At 33.1% G+C, this 7,524-nt stretch overlaps 1 non-coding gene across 1 annotated transcript; it reads right to left on the reverse strand.

Moving 5' to 3' along the window:
• Positions 1–5,146: 5,146 nt before the first annotated feature.
• Positions 5,147–5,253, reverse strand: LOC145091101 (small nucleolar RNA R71). The gene has a single exon (XR_013701989.1). It is a non-coding gene; the product is annotated as a small nucleolar RNA R71 (small nucleolar RNA).
• Positions 5,254–7,524: the final 2,271 nt, after the last annotated feature.

Consider the following 7,524-nt stretch of genomic DNA (forward strand, 5'->3'; position numbering starts at 1 on the left):
TGACTTCAAAAAGTTACGGAAACTTTTGAGAGAGATTTGGGAGAGATTTGACAATGGAGAGAGATAGAGTGAAAACGATTGAGAGATGTTTTGTGTGTGACAATTGTGAGTGTTTGGCTCCGCAATGCAAGGTCCGTGAACCACGTTAAGTCATTTTTAAGGATCTTACCCACTCTCGATGAGTATGTAACACTGTTTTATCAGTCTGGTTCATTGTTTAGCACTAAAGCTTAGGAAATTTAAACACACGAACTTTTCCCAAGTGATGTTTTCTCATTAAAATAGCGAGTTATACAGTAATTACATAACGTACACTCCAATACACAAGGTTAAACGAGTCGATCGGTTTGACTTGATGACTTTGACTTGACTCGAGATTGACGATTGTCACAAATAACCTTATTCTTCTAATAGTTCATAGTCAATTATAATTATGGGATAATTATAAAGTAAGACTAAAATGAATTTGATTGGTTGAATTTTACTAGATAAAAGTAGGCAAGTGGTTGTAACCAAGTTTCATAGGTACTTGCTAGATAAGTACTATAGAACGGACCCTTGTCAAGATCATCTTATAGATCATAGTGATAGGCGATACTTGATTAAAAGGTACTATCTTTGTATCTTTAACACCTTATATACATATGGGGACTTAAGTGTAACGACTGTTATGCTTTGATATGGTCAAATGCAGATTGGTAACTAGGTAGTTATAAAATACTTTTTCAGGTATAGGGTAAACCATGCAAAAGGCATATGTAGTGAAGATGGGATTTGTTCCTCTTATGTGTTGAGATTTAGGCAGCTCTTGCGATACCCCAAATTGAACACGAAATGAAATTGAAAGTGATCCAAGCCTCATGTTCAACAAGATGTGTATGTTGGATTAAGATGTCTAAGCCAATAACTAAATTGGTATATTCTTGTAATTAGAAGTAAAGCCCTTTATGGGTTTTGCTCATGACCAGAAATAGCTAGAAATGATATTAAGAGAGAGAAGTATAATTTATTAGATTACTATATGATTAATAAACTAATTTGAAATTATGGGATAAGGATTTGCTAGTATATTATGTGATTAGTATATTAATTAGAAATAGACAGTTGATTTGTTGATTTCTTATGTGATTTATAAATTAATATGAACTCACATGTTAATAACGGACTTGCTAATTTTTATGATTATTAAATTAATGTGAAATTAATTACATTTGCTTAATATTATTCAAAATCAGTTTGGAATTATTTTGGAATTAATTGGAATAATTAATTGTGCAAGGGGTGAATTGTAATTGCTCAATAGTTGAATAAAAGAAGCAATTCTAAAACCCTCCATGGTATGGACGGTTTTGTAGGTTTTCTTAAGGTTTCTGGAAGCCTACTGGTTACATAAAAGGAAAAGATTTGAATTAGGAATAAATCTTTAATATAATTAATTCAAATCTTGCTTTACATGCAAGTTACCTAAACTATAAATAGGACGTCTTGGATTTCAGTTTTTTTGACCACGTTACCTAATGGCATTGGAACAAAATTCCCTTCATATCACATATCTCCTCCTCATTCTAGGGTTCCTGTTTTGGGTGTTAGCCATTAGAGGCATCATCCTTTTAGTGGTTGTTTTCCAATGAACTTCAGGAGGATTTGATTTGATTATTTTCTATAACAATCAAAATGTATGTAACCCTAATATTTATGCTAATTTCGATTTTCATAGTCTCTCTCTAGGGTTTCTTTGTTTATAGGTTATTACTATCAATAGTAAAAACATAGATCCTTTCTAGGTGGTATGTGAACATAAGGATTTAAGTTTTTTTCTGCCACGTGAATTTTTTTAGTAACCTAGAAAACTGTCAATTATATATAACAAATGGATATCTTATAAACTTTCAAATACATCAATTTAAGCTTTGAGCTTTAGGGAATTGGATGTTGATGGATGACATTATTTAGCATATGCTATTAGTGGAAGTGAAATGTTGTTAGATATTCACCACTGTATATATATATATATATATATATATATATATATATATATATATATATATATATATATATATTATGAGTGTTTTGTAAGTGAGAGATTGAAAGATCTTATATGGCAAAGAGTCATTATAGAATGATATTGCTAATAAAATATAATCCTATATGGTCACACCTTATAGGAAATTAATATCAATTGATTATTTATTAGTATAATTTGATTATTAATAAATATTAACACACACACACAGTATGACTATTAAAGTTATGAACAATCTTTTGGATACTTTAGGTACCCAAATGTGTACAACTCAACTAACCAGTTATAGGATAAGTAATGGGCACTTGGTTTTGTCCTATTCCTTCACAATGGTCGAAATATTGATGGTATGGTGTAGGATTGCCTTTTCTTATTTTAATCCGTTATAGATGCTTGTAAGAAAGGTGCTTTCACTTTAGCTTTATGGCCCCTCTTACCTTTATAGTCTATTATATATTAGCTAGTGCATGAGTTGAGAGGAGTTATTTTTTTTTTTTTGAAAACTTTCACATTTCTTCTCTCTCTCGGAATGGTGAAATTAAGAAGGGTCATTCCCTTCTTCATCACTTGCTTTTTGGTGCAAGATTCAAGCCTTAAAGTTTTTCTTCTGTTTAGACATATTTTATATATGTATTAAAGCTGAAGATCAACATTTTAATAAGTGTTTACTAGAATATTTTGGTATTGCAAAGTTTGCTTGGTGGATACATTATAGAAAGCTTAATTTAGAGCTTAAAGACATCTTTGCTAATTGCCAAAAGGAACCATAGTCTTCAAAGGTTGTTTCACTTTGTTCTTCTTTGGTTATGTTTAATCTTCCTAAGTTCTTGCAAAATGATCATCAGTGGGTATTGATATTTCCATATTTATACATATTTTTAGGCATTACTTTAATATATTTAAGCTATATTTTGCTTAAAAGAAAAGATATTTGGTATATATTGAACTAAATTACATTTTGTAGCCAAAAAGGACAATATTGAAGAAAAAGGACCAAGCTTGAAGAAAGATGGAAACTTGGAGGTCAAAGCTAGCAGCAACATGCAAGAAGAGAAGAAGTTGTGAAAAAATTGCATGCCTCAATGTGGAAATCCAAAGGCAATGAAGTGGCCACTTGTCCTGATGTAGAAGCTTCCGGTGACTTGGGGCATATGCGTTTTATGTGTTGACTACGACGTGACACCTATTCGCCACACCGTTGCAGCTATGTTTTTGGTATGTGTATAAACCAGACTATAGGTCGAATTCTAGAGTTTAGCTTCAGGATTACGAATAAGAACCCATAAAAAACCCTTAGAAGTGAAGATTTCATTTTCCAGTCAAGCTTTGAAGATAATTGAAAGAAGATCATTATTGAATCATTAGGTTTGCTAGATTTTACCATGTCTCTTCTAGTTAACTTTGATTTTATTATTGTTTCTGCTTTAGATGTGGGATAAACACCTTGTACTTATGTTTGGTGCAGATGAACCAGATCCTTATGTGTTGATTTTGAATTCATGGATGTTTTATGTTGATTTTACTTGTGTTTGATAATCAAAATCCTAACATGTTTAAATCTTAGATTGTATTGCTTATTAGTCATGTTTTATGTAATAGGTGATCATTCTAGTTGCATGAATTTGATACCTAATTGTTTATGATCATTAAATAATTAGACCTAGTGAATAATAAAATCCAAGGGTTAAGTAAATAAAAGTTAATAACTTTAACTGCGTTAGTGAGCATAATTATTCATTAATGTGTGCTTGAATTGTTTGTCTTGATCTAGGATAGGTAATTTATCAATTTATTATTCATAGTCCGATTCATGCTTGTATGAATTTGGTTTTTAACTTGTGCTTAATCATTCCATGGTAATTCATATTTTGGTACATCTAGGTATTTGATCATACTATTTAGTAATTTAAATAATTGGTAATTAGTGTAATCCATCCACTAGAAATCAACCACGGGAGAAGGGATATTTTGAACTAAGCAGAAGTACACTTTAAACTTGTAGAAAAAATCGTTTTCTTTGCTTGTTTAGTTTTAATAATTTATAGTTATTTGAATTAAGCTAATGAACTTGCAAAATTAGTAAAAAACCCAACATAAAGTTTGTTTTCTTAGTTTAATTAAAAGTAGTTATTTGATTAATTAAATTCTATTCCTTGTGTTCGCCACCCAACTTACCTAAGCTATTCTATAATCCAACTAGGTACTCTACATATAGGTTCATAAACTACTTAAGTTAGTTAGCTTTATAAATTTTAAGGTTAATAAGTATACTTTGTGCAAATGAAATTTTGTCGCCATTTCCAAGGAAAAGTTTATTTGATTCTTAGTTTAATTCCTTTTAGTTATTCAATCCCTTTTGCGGGGTAAAAATCGCAAAAAGTTATTTTTCTGCATTAAATTAATTTTTATGTTTATGCAGCAGCCACGTTGTGGGCACTAAACAAATAGTTCATAGTTTATTTAATTGTATTCATTTTACATGTATTTGTTTTTGTTTTCGTTTTATTTCAATGATTTATGACACGAGGATCCAGAACTCCAATCGTCCACCACTCAAAAATCCAGAATCAACTTTCCACAAAAAAGAAGGATAAGAATGTTGACGAATCAAGTAGCACTTTCCAATTTGACACGTACAAAAGCTTTGAGTAGACTCCAGATAAGAAAGAAAACCTGTACGAGCCATATGTAGAAAACAAGGAAGATTTAGGTGAAGAAATAAAAGGCAAGGGATCATATATGGCCGAAATTACCGATATGACGATGGAAGAGTACAAGAAGTTGATCCGTAAGGACAACAGACCGGGTCTTTTACAACCCGAAATTCCAGCAACCGCAAAATTCAAACTCAAAGGGCATATCCTAGCCATGTTTAAATGTATCATGTTCTTTGTAAAGGATCACGATGACGCCTTCAAACACATCGATGAAGTCATAGACATTTCTAACTACTTCAATGTTCCAAATGTTATTAGTGATGTAGTTTTACTAAGGATGCTTCCAGTAACGCTTACTGGAGATGCAAAGATTTGGTTAAAGTCACTCTAACCTAGAGCTATTCAGACGTGGGACAATATTCGTAAAGCATTTATAGAGCAATTTAGTCCCCCTTCAAAGATTTCCAAACTAAAGAAGAAGATTACTAACTTCCATCAAGAAATAGGTGAATTCTTATACGTAGCTTGGGAGAGGTACAAAGGTCATCTAAGAAATTATCCTCAACATAGCTTGAATGAGCAACAAGAGGTGTCTAATTTCTATGATGGGATGAACTTGACAACGAGGCAACTCCTTGATTCTCAACTACCGACGACTAAGAAGAATTTGACTACAATTAAAGAGTTACTTGAATACTTCGCGAAGCACTTAAGAGAATACCATAACCCACGAGAAGACGATACAATAGATAAAGGAGATAGAGGAAATGAGAACTTAGGAGCAATAATGGCTAAACTTGATACTATGGATTGGCTAATGACTTAAATGGATCAATCTATACATGCCATAGGAGTTGGATGTGACAATTGTAATGGACTGCATTTGACCAAATATTGCAATATAGATGAGAATGGGAACCGAAAATCCCAAGTATGCTACTCGAGTGGGGAAAAGTACGATGAGGATTGGAGAAAACCGAAGAAGTAGTAGCTTCCATACAACGAATAAAAGAAGCAAAAAGATGAGAAGTATAGGCAAACTGGTAGAGGTTTTAATAAAAAAGAACCACCAATCGCAAACAATCCTGAGTTCGAGTCGATGCTTGAATTATATGTAGTTGTTTATGAGAAGAGGAATGACACAACTGATGCTATGATAAGAAACCAATAAGCAACAATATCAAGCGTTGAAACTCAATTGGGTTAATTGATCAAACTCATAAACAAGAGGTTACCTCCTGAAAATCCAGACCCAAAATCACAAGCTCATGTTATGGCTATATACACCGAGGATGAGGTTAATTATTACCCTAGAGAGATCAATAATGTAGTTAACAAAAAGCCCGATCCACAACCAAAAGAATTGGAGCTTGAAGCAGTAACAGAAAAACCATATTCCTAGTGCCCACGACATGGCAACCATGAGGCCACCTCGTGGCCACTGGAGAATGATAATCCTTCATTTTTAAAACCATACGAGCCTCCTCTTCCATATCCATCTTGAGCCGTCAAGAATCGTGTAGAGCCGAAATAGAAGAAATTCATGGAACAAATGATATCCCTCTCCGTCAATGCTCCATTCCTCAAATCCATTGCTAAAGTCCCTAAATATTCTAAGGATGTATTTGCAAACTGAAAAGAGTTGGAAAAATCATCCCCATTGTGGTTAATCAATTTTGTTATGCTACAATCAATAATGGGTTGCCAATAAATATGGGAGATCTTGGCCAACTAACTTTGCCTTGTGAATTTGGCAATGCTAGTTCAATAATCGCTTTAGCCGATTCGGGGGCTAGCTTCAATCTCATGCCATATTCGTTTTACAAAAAGTTTGCTCTAACAAATCTACAAAACACAAGAATGACACTTCGAATGGCAGATCAATTAATACCTCTCCAACAAAGGATTGTTGAAAATTTGTTGGTGAATGATGGGAAATTTATTTTTTAGTGGATTTTATGGTTTTAGACATTAAAGAAGACGAGCACCTACTCATAATCATTGGAAGAAAATTATTGAGCACCACTAGATCCCTCATTGACATCCATGATTCATGCTCATAATCCGCATCGAAGACGAAGAAATACCTTTTGAAATGAACCAAAAAGTGAGTTATGATAAGCCAATAGATGAGGTGTTTGGGGTGAATGATTTGGATGGTAAAAGAATAGAAGAATGTCCCAATGACTTGGATGAGATAAAGAAGCCGATGGAGGAGGAATCGAAAGCTTGGGAAACACCTCAAGTTGAAGAAGTAAAGCTTACCAAACCAAAAGCTTCAATTCCTATGACCTTTGAAGTATTCGCTTTAAGTACACCCAAGGCTAAACTAGATGAAGCATTTGAAGAAAAAAAGTTTGATTTAGGTGATGAAGAGTAGATGAGCGAGAAGGAGATTGAACAAGACAAAAACAATCCAATCACTGAAAAAATGGAAGTGGAAGTAAAAGAAGAAAAAGGGAATATTCAACTTGCTAGGAAAAGTAAAGGGTTGAAGCGAAAGCATGAGGAAATCGCCAATAAAATAAGAGAGAAAACTCAAAAAAAAGTGTACATAAGGTGAGTTCAGGAGTACAAAATAAGATGCAAGGATCTAAAGGAGAAGTGATAGATACCACTCCCACTCACAACAATGTAAAACAGAAGAAGTCTAGCTCACGGATCCTCAAAAAGAAGCACCTAATGGGAGGTAACCCGATCGTGTTAGTTTGCATTTTCTTTTCGTTTATTTGTGTTTTGCTTTTCTTTTTCTTTTTTTAATTTTTTTTAGGATATTTGATCTTCTAATCTTTCTTTCCCGTTTCCATTCAAGTGTAGGGATATAATGATGAGTTGCAGTATTAA

Source organism: Lactuca serriola, chromosome 2, assembly GCF_051521515.1.
Source record: "Lactuca serriola cultivar US96UC23 chromosome 2, Lser_US96UC23_V15, whole genome shotgun sequence".
NCBI classification, from domain to species: domain Eukaryota; kingdom Viridiplantae; phylum Streptophyta; class Magnoliopsida; order Asterales; family Asteraceae; genus Lactuca; species Lactuca serriola.